This window comes from Anomaloglossus baeobatrachus, unplaced genomic scaffold (assembly GCF_048569485.1).
Source record: "Anomaloglossus baeobatrachus isolate aAnoBae1 unplaced genomic scaffold, aAnoBae1.hap1 Scaffold_695, whole genome shotgun sequence".
NCBI classification, from domain to species: Eukaryota; Metazoa; Chordata; class Amphibia; order Anura; family Aromobatidae; genus Anomaloglossus; species Anomaloglossus baeobatrachus.
Genome location: NW_027445069.1, coordinates 72,309 through 91,955, shown reverse-complemented (window position 1 = coordinate 91,955; position 19,647 = coordinate 72,309). Strand labels below are relative to the sequence as shown.

Sequence of the window (19,647 nt, the reverse complement as noted above, 5' to 3'; positions counted from 1 at the left end):
GCAAGCACAGCCTGTTGGTGCCCCCTTGTGGCCCCATCTAGAAGCTGCCAAAGGGAAGCCGCTCGCTTTGCTGCTGGCTTTTGGTATCTGGGATTTGTTGTGAGCCTTTTTTAAAAGAGAGGAGGGGAGGGGAGGGGAGGGGGGGGTTCCTTCCTTGGTCTTTGTTTTTTCGTTTTCCTCTCTCCGTTTAAACCCTTAACTCTTGATTTGGCGTCCTGATATCTTTGCTTGGCTGCTTTGGACACACCGGCCGAGTTCCCCCTGGGCCCGCTGGCTGTGGATTCCTCCGCTGGTGTAGTGACAGGAATTGGCCTTTGGTTCAGCCGGGAGGGGAGCTTTGTAGCGAGCGGCAGCGGGCACGCTCCAAAGATGGCACTTGCGGCTGCAGCAGCAGGAAGTGCACGGCCGGGCCCTTTTTTGCGGCCGCCTGGTGGGGCTGCCGACGTTGAGCCTCCGACGCCGGGCCTCTTCCTGCCGCCCTGAGCGAGCAGCCGGAGCTGCAGCCTTCTGCCTGTTTACAGGCGTCGAACGCACGTTGGGCTCCGAAGCCGCCGCCCCGCTATGCAAATGACTCTGGCTTGCTGTGCATCTTGGACGACGGCCTTCGCCTTGAGCTTGGCCTGCCATGGGGGGGATGGAAGGGGTGTAGCCGGCTCCCAGGCTGCTGGCCTCGGTGGCACCCTCTCGAAGGAACGCCTGGCTTTGCTTTGGCCCCGGATCCCGCCTCACCCCACCGCCCGAGACTCCGCGATGTAGCGGGCCTGCGCCGGAGGGGCGCCCGTCGAGCCGGCGCGCTCCCAACTCATACTTACCTGGCAGGGGAGATACCATGATCACTAAGGTGGTTCTCCCAGGGTGAGGCTCATCCATTGCACGCCGGGTGTGCTGACCCCTGCGATTTCCCCAAATGCGGGAAACTCGACTGCATAATTTGTGGTAGTGGGGGACTGCGTTCGCGCTTTCCCCTGATTTGCTCTGGTCAAAGATAGACAGATACACGCTGCTGCTTGGGGGGCTCCACGAGCCAACAGGTGTGCGAGTCTCCTTTTGCTGCCTGCTGCGAGGGACTCTCAAGCAAGCACAGCCTGTTGGTGCCCCCTTGTGGCCCCATCTAGAAGCTGCCAAAGGGAAGCCGCTCGCTTTGCTGCTGGCTTTTGGTATCTGGGATTTGTTGTGAGCCTTTTTTAAAAGAGAGGAGGGGAGGGGAGGGGAGGGGAGGGGGGGGTTCCTTCCTTGGTCTTTGTTTTTTCGTTTTCCTCTCTCCGTTTAAACCCTTAACTCTTGATTTGGCGTCCTGATATCTTTGCTTGGCTGCTTTGGACACACCGGCCGAGTTCCCCCTGGGCCCGCTGGCTGTGGATTCCTCCGCTGGTGTAGTGACAGGAATTGGCCTTTGGTTCAGCCGGGAGGGGAGCTTTGTAGCGAGCGGCAGCGGGCACGCTCCAAAGATGGCACTTGCGGCTGCAGCAGCAGGAAGTGCACGGCCGGGCCCTTTTTTGCGGCCGCCTGGTGGGGCTGCCGACGTTGAGCCTCCGACGCCGGGCCTCTTCCTGCCGCCCTGAGCGAGCAGCCGGAGCTGCAGCCTTCTGCCTGTTTACAGGCGTCGAACGCACGTTGGGCTCCGAAGCCGCCGCCCCGCTATGCAAATGACTCTGGCTTGCTGTGCATCTTGGACGACGGCCTTCGCCTTGAGCTTGGCCTGCCATGGGGGGGATGGAAGGGGTGTAGCCGGCTCCCAGGCTGCTGGCCTCGGTGGCACCCTCTCGAAGGAACGCCTGGCTTTGGCCCCGGATCCCGCCTCACCCCACCGCCCGAGACTCCGCGATGTAGCGGGCCTGCGCCGGAGGGGCGCCCGTCGAGCCGGCGCGCTCCCAACTCATACTTACCTGGCAGGGGAGATACCATGATCACTAAGGTGGTTCTCCCAGGGTGAGGCTCATCCATTGCACTCCGGGTGTGCTGACCCCTGCGATTTCCCCAAATGCGGGAAACTCGACTGCATAATTTGTGGTAGTGGGGGACTGCGTTCGCGCTTTCCCCTGATTTGCTCTGGTCAAAGATAGACAGATACACGCTGCTGCTTGGGGGGCTCCACGAGCCAACAGGTGTGCGAGTCTCCTTTTGCTGCCTGCTGCGAGGGACTCTCAAGCAAGCACAGCCTGTTGGTGCCCCCTTGTGGCCCCATCTAGAAGCTGCCAAAGGGAAGCCGCTCGCTTTGCTGCTGGCTTTTGGTATCTGGGATTTGTTGTGAGCCTTTTTTAAAAGAGAGGAGGGGAGGGGGGGGTTCCTTCCTTGGTCTTTGTTTTTTCGTTTTCCTCTCTCCGTTTAAACCCTTAACTCTTGATTTGGCGTCCTGATATCTTTGCTTGGCTGCTTTGGACACACCGGCCGAGTTCCCCCTGGGCCCGCTGGCTGTGGATTCCTCCGCTGGTGTAGTGACAGGAATTGGCCTTTGGTTCAGCCGGGAGGGGAGCTTTGTAGCGAGCGGCAGCGGGCACGCTCCAAAGATGGCACTTGCGGCTGCAGCAGCAGGAAGTGCACGGCCGGGCCCTTTTTTGCGGCCGCCTGGTGGGGCTGCCGACGTTGAGCCTCCGACGCCGGGCCTCTTCCTGCCGCCCTGAGCGAGCAGCCGGAGCTGCAGCCTTCTGCCTGTTTACAGGCGTCGAACGCACGTTGGGCTCCGAAGCCGCCGCCCCGCTATGCAAATGACTCTGGCTTGCTGTGCATCTTGGACGACGGCCTTCGCCTTGAGCTTGGCCTGCCATGGGGGGGATGGAAGGGGTGTAGCCGGCTCCCAGGCTGCTGGCCTCGGTGGCACCCTCTCGAAGGAACGCCTGGCTTTGGCCCCGGATCCCGCCTCACCCCACCGCCCGAGACTCCGCGATGTAGCGGGCCTGCGCCGGAGGGGCGCCCGTCGAGCCGGCGCGCTCCCAACTCATACTTACCTGGCAGGGGAGATACCATGATCACTAAGGTGGTTCTCCCAGGGTGAGGCTCATCCATTGCACGCCGGGTGTGCTGACCCCTGCGATTTCCCCAAATGCGGGAAACTCGACTGCATAATTTGTGGTAGTGGGGGACTGCGTTCGCGCTTTCCCCTGATTTGCTCTGGTCAAAGATAGACAGATACACGCTGCTGCTTGGGGGGCTCCACGAGCCAACAGGTGTGCGAGTCTCCTTTTGCTGCCTGCTGCGAGGGACTCTCAAGCAAGCACAGCCTGTTGGTGCCCCCTTGTGGCCCCATCTAGAAGCTGCCAAAGGGAAGCCGCTCGCTTTGCTGCTGGCTTTTGGTGTCTGGGATTTGTTGTGAGCCTTTTTTAAAAGAGAGGAGGGGAGGGGAGGGGAGGGGGGGGTTCCTTCCTTGGTCTTTGTTTTTTCGTTTTCCTCTCTCCGTTTAAACCCTTAACTCTTGATTTGGCGTCCTGATATCTTTGCTTGGCTGCTTTGGACACACCGGCCGAGTTCCCCCTGGGCCCGCTGGCTGTGGATTCCTCTGCTGGTGTAGTGACAGGAATTGGCCTTTGGTTCAGCCGGGAGGGGAGCTTTGTAGCGAGCGGCAGCGGGCACGCTCCAAAGATGGCACTTGCGGCTGCAGCAGCAGGAAGTGCACGGCCGGGCCCTTTTTTGCGGCCGCCTGGTGGGGCTGCCGACGTTGAGCCTCCGACGCCGGGCCTCTTCCTGCCGCCCTGAGCGAGCAGCCGGAGCTGCAGCCTTCTGCCTGTTTACAGGCGTCGAACGCACGTTGGGCTCCGAAGCCGCCGCCCCGCTATGCAAATGACTCTGGCTTGCTGTGCATCTTGGACGACGGCCTTCGCCTTGAGCTTGGCCTGCCATGGGGGGGATGGAAGGGGTGTAGCCGGCTCCCAGGCTGCTGGCCTCGGTGGCACCCTCTCGAAGGAACGCCTGGCTTTGGCCCCGGATCCCGCCTCACCCCACCGCCCGAGACTCCGCGATGTAGCGGGCCTGCGCCGGAGGGGCGCCCGTCGAGCCGGCGCGCTCCCAACTCATACTTACCTGGCAGGGGAGATACCATGATCACTAAGGTGGTTCTCCCAGGGTGAGGCTCATCCATTGCACTCCGGGTGTGCTGACCCCTGCGATTTCCCCAAATGCGGGAAACTCGACTGCATAATTTGTGGTAGTGGGGGACTGCGTTCGCGCTTTCCCCTGATTTGCTCTGGTCAAAAATAGACAGATACACGCTGCTGCTTGGGGGGCTCCACGAGCCAACAGGTGTGCGAGTCTCCTTTTGCTGCCTGCTGCGAGGGACTCTCAAGCAAGCACAGCCTGTTGGTGCCCCCTTGTGGCCCCATCTAGAAGCTGCCAAAGGGAAGCCGCTCGCTTTGCTGCTGGCTTTTGGTATCTGGGATTTGTTGTGAGCCTTTTTTAAAAGAGAGGAGGGGAGGGGGGGGTTCCTTCCTTGGTCTTTGTTTTTTCGTTTTCCTCTCTCCGTTTAAACCCTTAACTCTTGATTTGGCGTCCTGATATCTTTGCTTGGCTGCTTTGGACACACCGGCCGAGTTCCCCCTGGGCCCGCTGGCTGTGGATTCCTCCGCTGGTGTAGTGACAGGAATTGGCCTTTGGTTCAGCCGGGAGGGGAGCTTTGTAGCGAGCGGCAGCGGGCACGCTCCAAAGATGGCACTTGCGGCTGCAGCAGCAGGAAGTGCACGGCCGGGCCCTTTTTTGCGGCCGCCTGGTGGGGCTGCCGACGTTGAGCCTCCGACGCCGGGCCTCTTCCTGCCGCCCTGAGCGAGCAGCCGGAGCTGCAGCCTTCTGCCTGTTTACAGGCGTCGAACGCACGTTGGGCTCCGAAGCCGCCGCCCCGCTATGCAAATGACTCTGGCTTGCTGTGCATCTTGGACGACGGCCTTCGCCTTGAGCTTGGCCTGCCATGGGGGGGATGGAAGGGGTGTAGCCGGCTCCCAGGCTGCTGGCCTCGGTGGCACCCTCTCGAAGGAACGCCTGGCTTTGGCCCCGGATCCCGCCTCACCCCACCGCCCGAGACTCCGCGATGTAGCGGGCCTGCGCCGGAGGGGCGCCCGTCGAGCCGGCGCGCTCCCAACTCATACTTACCTGGCAGGGGAGATACCATGATCACTAAGGTGGTTCTCCCAGGGTGAGGCTCATCCATTGCACGCCGGGTGTGCTGACCCCTGCGATTTCCCCAAATGCGGGAAACTCGACTGCATAATTTGTGGTAGTGGGGGACTGCGTTCGCGCTTTCCCCTGATTTGCTCTGGTCAAAGATAGACAGATACACGCTGCTGCTTGGGGGGCTCCACGAGCCAACAGGTGTGCGAGTCTCCTTTTGCTGCCTGCTGCGAGGGACTCTCAAGCAAGCACAGCCTGTTGGTGCCCCCTTGTGGCCCCATCTAGAAGCTGCCAAAGGGAAGCCGCTCGCTTTGCTGCTGGCTTTTGGTATCTGGGATTTGTTGTGAGCCTTTTTTAAAAGAGAGGAGGGGAGGGGAGGGGAGGGGGGGGTTCCTTCCTTGGTCTTTGTTTTTTCGTTTTCCTCTCTCCGTTTAAACCCTTAACTCTTGATTTGGCGTCCTGATATCTTTGCTTGGCTGCTTTGGACACACCGGCCGAGTTCCCCCTGGGCCCGCTGGCTGTGGATTCCTCCGCTGGTGTAGTGACAGGAATTGGCCTTTGGTTCAGCCGGGAGGGGAGCTTTGTAGCGAGCGGCAGCGGGCACGCTCCAAAGATGGCACTTGCGGCTGCAGCAGCAGGAAGTGCACGGCCGGGCCCTTTTTTGCGGCCGCCTGGTGGGGCTGCCGACGTTGAGCCTCCGACGCCGGGCCTCTTCCTGCCGCCCTGAGCGAGCAGCCGGAGCTGCAGCCTTCTGCCTGTTTACAGGCGTCGAACGCACGTTGGGCTCCGAAGCCGCCGCCCCGCTATGCAAATGACTCTGGCTTGCTGTGCATCTTGGACGACGGCCTTCGCCTTGAGCTTGGCCTGCCATGGGGGGGATGGAAGGGGTGTAGCCGGCTCCCAGGCTGCTGGCCTCGGTGGCACCCTCTCGAAGGAACGCCTGGCTTTGGCCCCGGATCCCGCCTCACCCCACCGCCCGAGACTCCGCGATGTAGCGGGCCTGCGCCGGAGGGGCGCCCGTCGAGCCGGCGCGCTCCCAACTCATACTTACCTGGCAGGGGAGATACCATGATCACTAAGGTGGTTCTCCCAGGGTGAGGCTCATCCATTGCACGCCGGGTGTGCTGACCCCTGCGATTTCCCCAAATGCGGGAAACTCGACTGCATAATTTGTGGTAGTGGGGGACTGCGTTCGCGCTTTCCCCTGATTTGCTCTGGTCAAAGATAGACAGATACACGCTGCTGCTTGGGGGGCTCCACGAGCCAACAGGTGTGCGAGTCTCCTTTTGCTGCCTGCTGCGAGGGACTCTCAAGCAAGCACAGCCTGTTGGTGCCCCCTTGTGGCCCCATCTAGAAGCTGCCAAAGGGAAGCCGCTCGCTTTGCTGCTGGCTTTTGGTATCTGGGATTTGTTGTGAGCCTTTTTTAAAAGAGAGGAGGGGAGGGGAGGGGAGGGGAGGGGAGGGGGGGGTTCCTTCCTTGGTCTTTGTTTTTTCGTTTTCCTCTCTCCGTTTAAACCCTTAACTCTTGATTTGGCGTCCTGATATCTTTGCTTGGCTGCTTTGGACACACCGGCCGAGTTCCCCCTGGGCCCGCTGGCTGTGGATTCCTCCGCTGGTGTAGTGACAGGAATTGGCCTTTGGTTCAGCCGGGAGGGGAGCTTTGTAGCGAGCGGCAGCGGGCACGCTCCAAAGATGGCACTTGCGGCTGCAGCAGCAGGAAGTGCACGGCCGGGCCCTTTTTTGCGGCCGCCTGGTGGGGCTGCCGACGTTGAGCCTCCGACGCCGGGCCTCTTCCTGCCGCCCTGAGCGAGCAGCCGGAGCTGCAGCCTTCTGCCTGTTTACAGGCGTCGAACGCACGTTGGGCTCCGAAGCCGCCGCCCCGCTATGCAAATGACTCTGGCTTGCTGTGCATCTTGGACGACGGCCTTCGCCTTGAGCTTGGCCTGCCATGGGGGGGATGGAAGGGGTGTAGCCGGCTCCCAGGCTGCTGGCCTCGGTGGCACCCTCTCGAAGGAACGCCTGGCTTTGGCCCCGGATCCCGCCTCACCCCACCGCCCGAGACTCCGCGATGTAGCGGGCCTGCGCCGGAGGGGCGCCCGTCGAGCCGGCGCGCTCCCAACTCATACTTACCTGGCAGGGGAGATACCATGATCACTAAGGTGGTTCTCCCAGGGTGAGGCTCATCCATTGCACTCCGGGTGTGCTGACCCCTGCGATTTCCCCAAATGCGGGAAACTCGACTGCATAATTTGTGGTAGTGGGGGACTGCGTTCGCGCTTTCCCCTGATTTGCTCTGGTCAAAGATAGACAGATACACGCTGCTGCTTGGGGGGCTCCACGAGCCAACAGGTGTGCGAGTCTCCTTTTGCTGCCTGCTGCGAGGGACTCTCAAGCAAGCACAGCCTGTTGGTGCCCCCTTGTGGCCCCATCTAGAAGCTGCCAAAGGGAAGCCGCTCGCTTTGCTGCTGGCTTTTGGTATCTGGGATTTGTTGTGAGCCTTTTTTAAAAGAGAGGAGGGGAGGGGAGGGGAGGGGGGGGTTCCTTCCTTGGTCTTTGTTTTTTCGTTTTCCTCTCTCCGTTTAAACCCTTAACTCTTGATTTGGCGTCCTGATATCTTTGCTTGGCTGCTTTGGACACACCGGCCGAGTTCCCCCTGGGCCCGCTGGCTGTGGATTCCTCCGCTGGTGTAGTGACAGGAATTGGCCTTTGGTTCAGCCGGGAGGGGAGCTTTGTAGCGAGCGGCAGCGGGCACGCTCCAAAGATGGCACTTGCGGCTGCAGCAGCAGGAAGTGCACGGCCGGGCCCTTTTTTGCGGCCGCCTGGTGGGGCTGCCGACGTTGAGCCTCCGACGCCGGGCCTCTTCCTGCCGCCCTGAGCGAGCAGCCGGAGCTGCAGCCTTCTGCCTGTTTACAGGCGTCGAACGCACGTTGGGCTCCGAAGCCGCCGCCCCGCTATGCAAATGACTCTGGCTTGCTGTGCATCTTGGACGACGGCCTTCGCCTTGAGCTTGGCCTGCCATGGGGGGGATGGAAGGGGTGTAGCCGGCTCCCAGGCTGCTGGCCTCGGTGGCACCCTCTCGAAGGAACGCCTGGCTTTGGCCCCGGATCCCGCCTCACCCCACCGCCCGAGACTCCGCGATGTAGCGGGCCTGCGCCGGAGGGGCGCCCGTCGAGCCGGCGCGCTCCCAACTCATACTTACCTGGCAGGGGAGATACCATGATCACTAGTTCTCCCAGGGTGAGGCTCATCCATTGCACGCCGGGTGTGCTGACCCCTGCGATTTCCCCAAATGCGGGAAACTCGACTGCATAATTTGTGGTAGTGGGGGACTGCGTTCGCGCTTTCCCCTGATTTGCTCTGGTCAAAGATAGACAGATACACGCTGCTGCTTGGGGGGCTCCACGAGCCAACAGGTGTGCGAGTCTCCTTTTGCTGCCTGCTGCGAGGGACTCTCAAGCAAGCACAGCCTGTTGGTGCCCCCTTGTGGCCCCATCTAGAAGCTGCCAAAGGGAAGCCGCTCGCTTTGCTGCTGGCTTTTGGTATCTGGGATTTGTTGTGAGCCTTTTTTAAAAGAGAGGAGGGGAGGGGAGGGGAGGGGGGGGTTCCTTCCTTGGTCTTTGTTTTTTCGTTTTCCTCTCTCCGTTTAAACCCTTAACTCTTGATTTGGCGTCCTGATATCTTTGCTTGGCTGCTTTGGACACACCGGCCGAGTTCCCCCTGGGCCCGCTGGCTGTGGATTCCTCCGCTGGTGTAGTGACAGGAATTGGCCTTTGGTTCAGCCGGGAGGGGAGCTTTGTAGCGAGCGGCAGCGGGCACGCTCCAAAGATGGCACTTGCGGCTGCAGCAGCAGGAAGTGCACGGCCGGGCCCTTTTTTGCGGCCGCCTGGTGGGGCTGCCGACGTTGAGCCTCCGACGCCGGGCCTCTTCCTGCCGCCCTGAGCGAGCAGCCGGAGCTGCAGCCTTCTGCCTGTTTACAGGCGTCGAACGCACGTTGGGCTCCGAAGCCGCCGCCCCGCTATGCAAATGACTCTGGCTTGCTGTGCATCTTGGACGACGGCCTTCGCCTTGAGCTTGGCCTGCCATGGGGGGGATGGAAGGGGTGTAGCCGGCTCCCAGGCTGCTGGCCTCGGTGGCACCCTCTCGAAGGAACGCCTGGCTTTGGCCCCGGATCCCGCCTCACCCCACCGCCCGAGACTCCGCGATGTAGCGGGCCTGCGCCGGAGGGGCGCCCGTCGAGCCGGCGCGCTCCCAACTCATACTTACCTGGCAGGGGAGATACCATGATCACTAAGGTGGTTCTCCCAGGGTGAGGCTCATCCATTGCACTCCGGGTGTGCTGACCCCTGCGATTTCCCCAAATGCGGGAAACTCGACTGCATAATTTGTGGTAGTGGGGGACTGCGTTCGCGCTTTCCCCTGATTTGCTCTGGTCAAAAATAGACAGATACACGCTGCTGCTTGGGGGGCTCCACGAGCCAACAGGTGTGCGAGTCTCCTTTTGCTGCCTGCTGCGAGGGACTCTCAAGCAAGCACAGCCTGTTGGTGCCCCCTTGTGGCCCCATCTAGAAGCTGCCAAAGGGAAGCCGCTCGCTTTGCTGCTGGCTTTTGGTATCTGGGATTTGTTGTGAGCCTTTTTTAAAAGAGAGGAGGGGAGGGGGGGGTTCCTTCCTTGGTCTTTGTTTTTTCGTTTTCCTCTCTCCGTTTAAACCCTTAACTCTTGATTTGGCGTCCTGATATCTTTGCTTGGCTGCTTTGGACACACCGGCCGAGTTCCCCCTGGGCCCGCTGGCTGTGGATTCCTCCGCTGGTGTAGTGACAGGAATTGGCCTTTGGTTCAGCCGGGAGGGGAGCTTTGTAGCGAGCGGCAGCGGGCACGCTCCAAAGATGGCACTTGCGGCTGCAGCAGCAGGAAGTGCACGGCCGGGCCCTTTTTTGCGGCCGCCTGGTGGGGCTGCCGACGTTGAGCCTCCGACGCCGGGCCTCTTCCTGCCGCCCTGAGCGAGCAGCCGGAGCTGCAGCCTTCTGCCTGTTTACAGGCGTCGAACGCACGTTGGGCTCCGAAGCCGCCGCCCCGCTATGCAAATGACTCTGGCTTGCTGTGCATCTTGGACGACGGCCTTCGCCTTGAGCTTGGCCTGCCATGGGGGGGATGGAAGGGGTGTAGCCGGCTCCCAGGCTGCTGGCCTCGGTGGCACCCTCTCGAAGGAACGCCTGGCTTTGGCCCCGGATCCCGCCTCACCCCACCGCCCGAGACTCCGCGATGTAGCGGGCCTGCGCCGGAGGGGCGCCCGTCGAGCCGGCGCGCTCCCAACTCATACTTACCTGGCAGGGGAGATACCATGATCACTAAGGTGGTTCTCCCAGGGTGAGGCTCATCCATTGCACGCCGGGTGTGCTGACCCCTGCGATTTCCCCAAATGCGGGAAACTCGACTGCATAATTTGTGGTAGTGGGGGACTGCGTTCGCGCTTTCCCCTGATTTGCTCTGGTCAAAGATAGACAGATACACGCTGCTGCTTGGGGGGCTCCACGAGCCAACAGGTGTGCGAGTCTCCTTTTGCTGCCTGCTGCGAGGGACTCTCAAGCAAGCACAGCCTGTTGGTGCCCCCTTGTGGCCCCATCTAGAAGCTGCCAAAGGGAAGCCGCTCGCTTTGCTGCTGGCTTTTGGTATCTGGGATTTGTTGTGAGCCTTTTTTAAAAGAGAGGAGGGGAGGGGAGGGGAGGGGGGGGTTCCTTCCTTGGTCTTTGTTTTTTCGTTTTCCTCTCTCCGTTTAAACCCTTAACTCTTGATTTGGCGTCCTGATATCTTTGCTTGGCTGCTTTGGACACACCGGCCGAGTTCCCCCTGGGCCCGCTGGCTGTGGATTCCTCCGCTGGTGTAGTGACAGGAATTGGCCTTTGGTTCAGCCGGGAGGGGAGCTTTGTAGCGAGCGGCAGCGGGCACGCTCCAAAGATGGCACTTGCGGCTGCAGCAGCAGGAAGTGCACGGCCGGGCCCTTTTTTGCGGCCGCCTGGTGGGGCTGCCGACGTTGAGCCTCCGACGCCGGGCCTCTTCCTGCCGCCCTGAGCGAGCAGCCGGAGCTGCAGCCTTCTGCCTGTTTACAGGCGTCGAACGCACGTTGGGCTCCGAAGCCGCCGCCCCGCTATGCAAATGACTCTGGCTTGCTGTGCATCTTGGACGACGGCCTTCGCCTTGAGCTTGGCCTGCCATGGGGGGGATGGAAGGGGTGTAGCCGGCTCCCAGGCTGCTGGCCTCGGTGGCACCCTCTCGAAGGAACGCCTGGCTTTGGCCCCGGATCCCGCCTCACCCCACCGCCCGAGACTCCGCGATGTAGCGGGCCTGCGCCGGAGGGGCGCCCGTCGAGCCGGCGCGCTCCCAACTCATACTTACCTGGCAGGGGAGATACCATGATCACTAAGGTGGTTCTCCCAGGGTGAGGCTCATCCATTGCACTCCGGGTGTGCTGACCCCTGCGATTTCCCCAAATGCGGGAAACTCGACTGCATAATTTGTGGTAGTGGGGGACTGCGTTCGCGCTTTCCCCTGATTTGCTCTGGTCAAAGATAGACAGATACACGCTGCTGCTTGGGGGGCTCCACGAGCCAACAGGTGTGCGAGTCTCCTTTTGCTGCCTGCTGCGAGGGACTCTCAAGCAAGCACAGCCTGTTGGTGCCCCCTTGTGGCCCCATCTAGAAGCTGCCAAAGGGAAGCCGCTCGCTTTGCTGCTGGCTTTTGGTATCTGGGATTTGTTGTGAGCCTTTTTTAAAAGAGAGGAGGGGAGGGGAGGGGAGGGGGGGGTTCCTTCCTTGGTCTTTGTTTTTTCGTTTTCCTCTCTCCGTTTAAACCCTTAACTCTTGATTTGGCGTCCTGATATCTTTGCTTGGCTGCTTTGGACACACCGGCCGAGTTCCCCCTGGGCCCGCTGGCTGTGGATTCCTCCGCTGGTGTAGTGACAGGAATTGGCCTTTGGTTCAGCCGGGAGGGGAGCTTTGTAGCGAGCGGCAGCGGGCACGCTCCAAAGATGGCACTTGCGGCTGCAGCAGCAGGAAGTGCACGGCCGGGCCCTTTTTTGCGGCCGCCTGGTGGGGCTGCCGACGTTGAGCCTCCGACGCCGGGCCTCTTCCTGCCGCCCTGAGCGAGCAGCCGGAGCTGCAGCCTTCTGCCTGTTTACAGGCGTCGAACGCACGTTGGGCTCCGAAGCCGCCGCCCCGCTATGCAAATGACTCTGGCTTGCTGTGCATCTTGGACGACGGCCTTCGCCTTGAGCTTGGCCTGCCATGGGGGGGATGGAAGGGGTGTAGCCGGCTCCCAGGCTGCTGGCCTCGGTGGCACCCTCTCGAAGGAACGCCTGGCTTTGGCCCCGGATCCCGCCTCACCCCACCGCCCGAGACTCCGCGATGTAGCGGGCCTGCGCCGGAGGGGCGCCCGTCGAGCCGGCGCGCTCCCAACTCATACTTACCTGGCAGGGGAGATACCATGATCACTAAGGTGGTTCTCCCAGGGTGAGGCTCATCCATTGCACGCCGGGTGTGCTGACCCCTGCGATTTCCCCAAATGCGGGAAACTCGACTGCATAATTTGTGGTAGTGGGGGACTGCGTTCGCGCTTTCCCCTGATTTGCTCTGGTCAAAGATAGACAGATACACGCTGCTGCTTGGGGGGCTCCACGAGCCAACAGGTGTGCGAGTCTCCTTTTGCTGCCTGCTGCGAGGGACTCTCAAGCAAGCACAGCCTGTTGGTGCCCCCTTGTGGCCCCATCTAGAAGCTGCCAAAGGGAAGCCGCTCGCTTTGCTGCTGGCTTTTGGTATCTGGGATTTGTTGTGAGCCTTTTTTAAAAGAGAGGAGGGGAGGGGAGGGGAGGGGAGGGGAGGGGGGGGTTCCTTCCTTGGTCTTTGTTTTTTCGTTTTCCTCTCTCCGTTTAAACCCTTAACTCTTGATTTGGCGTCCTGATATCTTTGCTTGGCTGCTTTGGACACACCGGCCGAGTTCCCCCTGGGCCCGCTGGCTGTGGATTCCTCCGCTGGTGTAGTGACAGGAATTGGCCTTTGGTTCAGCCGGGAGGGGAGCTTTGTAGCGAGCGGCAGCGGGCACGCTCCAAAGATGGCACTTGCGGCTGCAGCAGCAGGAAGTGCACGGCCGGGCCCTTTTTTGCGGCCGCCTGGTGGGGCTGCCGACGTTGAGCCTCCGACGCCGGGCCTCTTCCTGCCGCCCTGAGCGAGCAGCCGGAGCTGCAGCCTTCTGCCTGTTTACAGGCGTCGAACGCACGTTGGGCTCCGAAGCCGCCGCCCCGCTATGCAAATGACTCTGGCTTGCTGTGCATCTTGGACGACGGCCTTCGCCTTGAGCTTGGCCTGCCATGGGGGGGATGGAAGGGGTGTAGCCGGCTCCCAGGCTGCTGGCCTCGGTGGCACCCTCTCGAAGGAACGCCTGGCTTTGGCCCCGGATCCCGCCTCACCCCACCGCCCGAGACTCCGCGATGTAGCGGGCCTGCGCCGGAGGGGCGCCCGTCGAGCCGGCGCGCTCCCAACTCATACTTACCTGGCAGGGGAGATACCATGATCACTAAGGTGGTTCTCCCAGGGTGAGGCTCATCCATTGCACTCCGGGTGTGCTGACCCCTGCGATTTCCCCAAATGCGGGAAACTCGACTGCATAATTTGTGGTAGTGGGGGACTGCGTTCGCGCTTTCCCCTGATTTGCTCTGGTCAAAAATAGACAGATACACGCTGCTGCTTGGGGGGCTCCACGAGCCAACAGGTGTGCGAGTCTCCTTTTGCTGCCTGCTGCGAGGGACTCTCAAGCAAGCACAGCCTGTTGGTGCCCCCTTGTGGCCCCATCTAGAAGCTGCCAAAGGGAAGCCGCTCGCTTTGCTGCTGGCTTTTGGTATCTGGGATTTGTTGTGAGCCTTTTTTAAAAGAGAGGAGGGGAGGGGGGGGTTCCTTCCTTGGTCTTTGTTTTTTCGTTTTCCTCTCTCCGTTTAAACCCTTAACTCTTGATTTGGCGTCCTGATATCTTTGCTTGGCTGCTTTGGACACACCGGCCGAGTTCCCCCTGGGCCCGCTGGCTGTGGATTCCTCCGCTGGTGTAGTGACAGGAATTGGCCTTTGGTTCAGCCGGGAGGGGAGCTTTGTAGCGAGCGGCAGCGGGCACGCTCCAAAGATGGCACTTGCGGCTGCAGCAGCAGGAAGTGCACGGCCGGGCCCTTTTTTGCGGCCGCCTGGTGGGGCTGCCGACGTTGAGCCTCCGACGCCGGGCCTCTTCCTGCCGCCCTGAGCGAGCAGCCGGAGCTGCAGCCTTCTGCCTGTTTACAGGCGTCGAACGCACGTTGGGCTCCGAAGCCGCCGCCCCGCTATGCAAATGACTCTGGCTTGCTGTGCATCTTGGACGACGGCCTTCGCCTTGAGCTTGGCCTGCCATGGGGGGGATGGAAGGGGTGTAGCCGGCTCCCAGGCTGCTGGCCTCGGTGGCACCCTCTCGAAGGAACGCCTGGCTTTGGCCCCGGATCCCGCCTCACCCCACCGCCCGAGACTCCGCGATGTAGCGGGCCTGCGCCGGAGGGGCGCCCGTCGAGCCGGCGCGCTCCCAACTCATACTTACCTGGCAGGGGAGATACCATGATCACTAAGGTGGTTCTCCCAGGGTGAGGCTCATCCATTGCACGCCGGGTGTGCTGACCCCTGCGATTTCCCCAAATGCGGGAAACTCGACTGCATAATTTGTGGTAGTGGGGGACTGCGTTCGCGCTTTCCCCTGATTTGCTCTGGTCAAAGATAGACAGATACACGCTGCTGCTTGGGGGGCTCCACGAGCCAACAGGTGTGCGAGTCTCCTTTTGCTGCCTGCTGCGAGGGACTCTCAAGCAAGCACAGCCTGTTGGTGCCCCCTTGTGGCCCCATCTAGAAGCTGCCAAAGGGAAGCCGCTCGCTTTGCTGCTGGCTTTTGGTATCTGGGATTTGTTGTGAGCCTTTTTTAAAAGAGAGGAGGGGAGGGGAGGGGAGGGGGGGGTTCCTTCCTTGGTCTTTGTTTTTTCGTTTTCCTCTCTCCGTTTAAACCCTTAACTCTTGATTTGGCGTCCTGATATCTTTGCTTGGCTGCTTTGGACACACCGGCCGAGTTCCCCCTGGGCCCGCTGGCTGTGGATTCCTCCGCTGGTGTAGTGACAGGAATTGGCCTTTGGTTCAGCCGGGAGGGGAGCTTTGTAGCGAGCGGCAGCGGGCACGCTCCAAAGATGGCACTTGCGGCTGCAGCAGCAGGAAGTGCACGGCCGGGCCCTTTTTTGCGGCCGCCTGGTGGGGCTGCCGACGTTGAGCCTCCGACGCCGGGCCTCTTCCTGCCGCCCTGAGCGAGCAGCCGGAGCTGCAGCCTTCTGCCTGTTTACAGGCGTCGAACGCACGTTGGGCTCCGAAGCCGCCGCCCCGCTATGCAAATGACTCTGGCTTGCTGTGCATCTTGGACGACGGCCTTCGCCTTGAGCTTGGCCTGCCATGGGGGGGATGGAAGGGGTGTAGCCGGCTCCCAGGCTGCTGGCCTCGGTGGCACCCTCTCGAAGGAACGCCTGGCTTTGGCCCCGGATCCCGCCTCACCCCACCGCCCGAGACTCCGCGATGTAGCGGGCCTGCGCCGGAGGGGCGCCCGTCGAGCCGGCGCGCTCCCAACTCATACTTACCTGGCAGGGGAGATACCATGATCACTAAGGTGGTTCTCCCAGGGTGAGGCTCATCCATTGCACTCCGGGTGTGCTGACCCCTGCGATTTCCCCAAATGCGGGAAACTCGACTGCATAATTTGTGGTAGTGGGGGACTGCGTTCGCGCTTTCCCCTGATTTGCTCTGGTCAAAAATAGACAGATACACGCTGCTGCTTGGGGGGCTCCACGAGCCAACAGGTGTGCGAGTCTCCTTTTGCTGCCTGCTGCGAGGGACTCTCAAGCAAGCACAGCCTGTTGGTGCCCCCTTGTGGCCCCATCTAGAAGCTGCCAAAGGGAAGCCGCTCGCTTTGCTGCTGGCTTTTGGTATCTGGGATTTGTTGTGAGCCTTTTTTAAAAGAGAGGAGGGGAGGGGGGGGTTCCTTCCTTGGTCTTTGTTTTTTCGTTTTCCTCTCTCCGTTTAAACCCTTAACTCTTGATTTGGCGTCCTGATATCTTTGCTTGGCTGCTTTGGACACACCGGCCGAGTTCCCCCTGGGCCCGCTGGCTGTGGATTCCTCCGCTGGTGTAGTGACAGGAATTGGCCTTTGGTTCAGCCGGGAGGGGAGCTTTGTAGCGAGCGGCAGCGGGCACGCTCCAAAGATGGCACTTGCGGCTGCAGCAGCAGGAAGTGCACGGCCGGGCCCTTTTTTGCGGCCGCCTGGTGGGGCTGCCGACGTTGAGCCTCCGACGCCGGGCCTCTTCCTGCCGCCCTGAGCGAGCAGCCGGAGCTGCAGCCTTCTGCCTGTTTACAGGCGTCGAACGCACGTTGGGCTCCGAAGCCGCCGCCCCGCTATGCAAATGACTCTGGCTTGCTGTGCATCTTGGACGACGGCCTTCGCCTTGAGCTTGGCCTGCCATGGGGGGGATGGAAGGGGTGTAGCCGGCTCCCAGGCTGCTGGCCTCGGTGGCACCCTCTCGAAGGAACGCCTGGCTTTGGCCCCGGATCCCGCCTCACCCCACCGCCCGAGACTCCGCGATGTAGCGGGCCTGCGCCGGAGGGGCGCCCGTCGAGCCGGCGCGCTCCCAACTCATACTTACCTGGCAGGGGAGATACCATGATCACTAAGGTGGTTCTCCCAGGGTGAGGCTCATCCATTGCACGCCGGGTGTGCTGACCCCTGCGATTTCCCCAAATGCGGGAAACTCGACTGCATAATTTGTGGTAGTGGGGGACTGCGTTCGCGCTTTCCCCTGATTTGCTCTGGTCAAAGATAGACAGATACACGCTGCTGCTTGGGGGGCTCCACGAGCCAACAGGTGTGCGAGTCTCCTTTTGCTGCCTGCTGCGAGGGACTCTCAAGCAAGCACAGCCTGTTGGTGCCCCCTTGTGGCCCCATCTAGAAGCTGCCAAAGGGAAGCCGCTCGCTTTGCTGCTGGCTTTTGGTGTCTGGGATTTGTTGTGAGCCTTTTTTAAAAGAGAGGAGGGGAGGGGAGGGGAGGGGGGGGTTCCTTCCTTGGTCTTTGTTTTTTCGTTTTCCTCTCTCCGTTTAAACCCTTAACTCTTGATTTGGCGTCCTGATATCTTTGCTTGGCTGCTTTGGACACACCGGCCGAGTTCCCCCTGGGCCCGCTGGCTGTGGATTCCTCTGCTGGTGTAGTGACAGGAATTGGCCTTTGGTTCAGCCGGGAGGGGAGCTTTGTAGCGAGCGGCAGCGGGCACGCTCCAAAGATGGCACTTGCGGCTGCAGCAGCAGGAAGTGCACGGCCGGGCCCTTTTTTGCGGCCGCCTGGTGGGGCTGCCGACGTTGAGCCTCCGACGCCGGGCCTCTTCCTGCCGCCCTGAGCGAGCAGCCGGAGCTGCAGCCTTCTGCCTGTTTACAGGCGTCGAACGCACGTTGGGCTCCGAAGCCGCCGCCCCGCTATGCAAATGACTCTGGCTTGCTGTGCATCTTGGACGACGGCCTTCGCCTTGAGCTTGGCCTGCCATGGGGGGGATGGAAGGGGTGTAGCCGGCTCCCAGGCTGCTGGCCTCGGTGGCACCCTCTCGAAGGAACGCCTGGCTTTGGCCCCGGATCCCGCCTCACCCCACCGCCCGAGACTCCGCGATGTAGCGGGCCTGCGCCGGAGGGGCGCCCGTCGAGCCGGCGCGCTCCCAACTCATACTTACCTGGCAGGGGAGATACCATGATCACTAAGGTGGTTCTCCCAGGGTGAGGCTCATCCATTGCACTCCGGGTGTGCTGACCCCTGCGATTTCCCCAAATGCGGGAAACTCGACTGCATAATTTGTGGTAGTGGGGGACTGCGTTCGCGCTTTCCCCTGATTTGCTCTGGTCAAAAATAGACAGATACACGCTGCTGCTTGGGGGGCTCCACGAGCCAACAGGTGTGCGAGTCTCCTTTTGCTGCCTGCTGCGAGGGACTCTCAAGCAAGCACAGCCTGTTGGTGCCCCCTTGTGGCCCCATCTAGAAGCTGCCAAAGGGAAGCCGCTCGCTTTGCTGCTGGCTTTTGGTATCTGGGATTTGTTGTGAGCCTTTTTTAAAAGAGAGGAGGGGAGGGGGGGGTTCCTTCCTTGGTCTTTGTTTTTTCGTTTTCCTCTCTCCGTTTAAACCCTTAACTCTTGATTTGGCGTCCTGATATCTTTGCTTGGCTGCTTTGGACACACCGGCCGAGTTCCCCCTGGGCCCGCTGGCTGTGGATTCCTCCGCTGGTGTAGTGACAGGAATTGGCCTTTGGTTCAGCCGGGAGGGGAGCTTTGTAGCGAGCGGCAGCGGGCACGCTCCAAAGATGGCACTTGCGGCTGCAGCAGCAGGAAGTGCACGGCCGGGCCCTTTTTTGCGGCCGCCTGGTGGGGCTGCCGACGTTGAGCCTCCGACGCCGGGCCTCTTCCTGCCGCCCTGAGCGAGCAGCCGGAGCTGCAGCCTTCTGCCTGTTTACAGGCGTCGAACGCACGTTGGGCTCCGAAGCCGCCGCCCCGCTATGCAAATGACTCTGGCTTGCTGTGCATCTTGGACGACGGCCTTCGCCTTGAGCTTGGCCTGCCATGGGGGGGATGGAAGGGGTGTAGCCGGCTCCCAGGCTGCTGGCCTCGGTGGCACCCTCTCGAAGGAACGCCTGGCTTTGGCCCCGGATCCCGCCTCACCCCACCGCCCGAGACTCCGCGATGTAGCGGGCCTGCGCCGGAGGGGCGCCCGTCGAGCCGGCGCGCTCCCAACTCATACTTACCTGGCAGGGGAGATACCATGATCACTAAGGTGGTTCTCCCAGGGTGAGGCTCATCCATTGCACGCCGGGTGTGCTGACCCCTGCGATTTCCCCAAATGCGGGAAACTCGACTGCATAATTTGTGGTAGTGGGGGACTGCGTTCGCGCTTTCCCCTGATTTGCTCTGGTCAAAGATAGACAGATACACGCTGCTGCTTGGGGGGCTCCACGAGCCAACAGGTGTGCGAGTCTCCTTTTGCTGCCTGCTGCGAGGGACTCTCAAGCAAGCACAGCCTGTTGGTGCCCCCTTGTGGCCCCATCTAGAAGCTGCCAAAGGGAAGCCGCTCGCTTTGCTGCTGGCTTTTGGTATCTGGGATTTGTTGTGAGCCTTTTTTAAAAGAGAGGAGGGGAGGGGAGGGGAGGGGGGGGTTCCTTCCTTGGTCTTTGTTTTTTCGTTTTCCTCTCTCCGTTTAAACCCTTAACTCTTGATTTGGCGTTCTGATATCTTTGCTTGGCTGCTTTGGACACACCGGCCGAGTTCCCCCTGGGCCCGCTGGCTGTGGATTCCTCCGCTGGTGTAGTGACAGGAATTGGCCTTTGGTTCAGCCGGGAGGGGAGCTTTGTAGCGAGCGGCAGCGGGCACGCTCCAAAGATGGCACTTGCGGCTGCAGCAGCAGGAAGTGCACGGCCGGGCCCTTTTTTGCGGCCGCCTGGTGGGGCTGC

General features: G+C 61.4%; 18 non-coding genes across 18 annotated transcripts; all 18 read left to right on the top strand.

Annotated features, from left to right (window-relative positions):
* Nucleotides 1-804: 804 nt before the first annotated feature.
* Nucleotides 805-968, top strand: LOC142286799 (U1 spliceosomal RNA). Its single transcript, XR_012747872.1, has one exon. It is a non-coding gene; the product is annotated as a U1 spliceosomal RNA (small nuclear RNA).
* Nucleotides 969-1,878: 910 nt separating this feature from the next.
* On the top strand, nt 1,879-2,042 carry LOC142286858 (U1 spliceosomal RNA). Its single transcript, XR_012747927.1, has one exon. It is a non-coding gene; the product is annotated as a U1 spliceosomal RNA (small nuclear RNA).
* An 895-nt stretch (nt 2,043-2,937) lies between these two features.
* On the top strand, nt 2,938-3,101 carry LOC142286798 (U1 spliceosomal RNA). Its single transcript, XR_012747871.1, has one exon. It is a non-coding gene; the product is annotated as a U1 spliceosomal RNA (small nuclear RNA).
* A 905-nt stretch (nt 3,102-4,006) lies between these two features.
* On the top strand, nt 4,007-4,170 carry LOC142286857 (U1 spliceosomal RNA). The gene has a single exon (XR_012747926.1). It is a non-coding gene; the product is annotated as a U1 spliceosomal RNA (small nuclear RNA).
* An 895-nt stretch (nt 4,171-5,065) lies between these two features.
* On the top strand, nt 5,066-5,229 carry LOC142286796 (U1 spliceosomal RNA). The gene has a single exon (XR_012747869.1). It is a non-coding gene; the product is annotated as a U1 spliceosomal RNA (small nuclear RNA).
* A 905-nt stretch (nt 5,230-6,134) lies between these two features.
* On the top strand, nt 6,135-6,298 carry LOC142286795 (U1 spliceosomal RNA). The gene has a single exon (XR_012747868.1). It is a non-coding gene; the product is annotated as a U1 spliceosomal RNA (small nuclear RNA).
* A 915-nt stretch (nt 6,299-7,213) lies between these two features.
* LOC142286856 (U1 spliceosomal RNA) lies at nt 7,214-7,377 on the top strand. Its single transcript, XR_012747925.1, has one exon. It is a non-coding gene; the product is annotated as a U1 spliceosomal RNA (small nuclear RNA).
* A 905-nt stretch (nt 7,378-8,282) lies between these two features.
* LOC142286825 (U1 spliceosomal RNA) lies at nt 8,283-8,441 on the top strand. Its single transcript, XR_012747897.1, has one exon. It is a non-coding gene; the product is annotated as a U1 spliceosomal RNA (small nuclear RNA).
* Nucleotides 8,442-9,346: 905 nt separating this feature from the next.
* Nucleotides 9,347-9,510, top strand: LOC142286853 (U1 spliceosomal RNA). The gene has a single exon (XR_012747923.1). It is a non-coding gene; the product is annotated as a U1 spliceosomal RNA (small nuclear RNA).
* Nucleotides 9,511-10,405: 895 nt separating this feature from the next.
* Nucleotides 10,406-10,569, top strand: LOC142286794 (U1 spliceosomal RNA). The gene has a single exon (XR_012747867.1). It is a non-coding gene; the product is annotated as a U1 spliceosomal RNA (small nuclear RNA).
* A 905-nt stretch (nt 10,570-11,474) lies between these two features.
* Nucleotides 11,475-11,638, top strand: LOC142286852 (U1 spliceosomal RNA). The gene has a single exon (XR_012747922.1). It is a non-coding gene; the product is annotated as a U1 spliceosomal RNA (small nuclear RNA).
* Nucleotides 11,639-12,543: 905 nt separating this feature from the next.
* On the top strand, nt 12,544-12,707 carry LOC142286793 (U1 spliceosomal RNA). The gene has a single exon (XR_012747866.1). It is a non-coding gene; the product is annotated as a U1 spliceosomal RNA (small nuclear RNA).
* A 915-nt stretch (nt 12,708-13,622) lies between these two features.
* On the top strand, nt 13,623-13,786 carry LOC142286851 (U1 spliceosomal RNA). Its single transcript, XR_012747921.1, has one exon. It is a non-coding gene; the product is annotated as a U1 spliceosomal RNA (small nuclear RNA).
* Nucleotides 13,787-14,681: 895 nt separating this feature from the next.
* LOC142286792 (U1 spliceosomal RNA) lies at nt 14,682-14,845 on the top strand. Its single transcript, XR_012747865.1, has one exon. It is a non-coding gene; the product is annotated as a U1 spliceosomal RNA (small nuclear RNA).
* Nucleotides 14,846-15,750: 905 nt separating this feature from the next.
* LOC142286850 (U1 spliceosomal RNA) lies at nt 15,751-15,914 on the top strand. Its single transcript, XR_012747920.1, has one exon. It is a non-coding gene; the product is annotated as a U1 spliceosomal RNA (small nuclear RNA).
* Nucleotides 15,915-16,809: 895 nt separating this feature from the next.
* On the top strand, nt 16,810-16,973 carry LOC142286791 (U1 spliceosomal RNA). The gene has a single exon (XR_012747864.1). It is a non-coding gene; the product is annotated as a U1 spliceosomal RNA (small nuclear RNA).
* Nucleotides 16,974-17,878: 905 nt separating this feature from the next.
* Nucleotides 17,879-18,042, top strand: LOC142286849 (U1 spliceosomal RNA). Its single transcript, XR_012747919.1, has one exon. It is a non-coding gene; the product is annotated as a U1 spliceosomal RNA (small nuclear RNA).
* Nucleotides 18,043-18,937: 895 nt separating this feature from the next.
* On the top strand, nt 18,938-19,101 carry LOC142286790 (U1 spliceosomal RNA). The gene has a single exon (XR_012747863.1). It is a non-coding gene; the product is annotated as a U1 spliceosomal RNA (small nuclear RNA).
* The last annotated feature ends 546 nt before the right edge of the window (nt 19,102-19,647 follow it).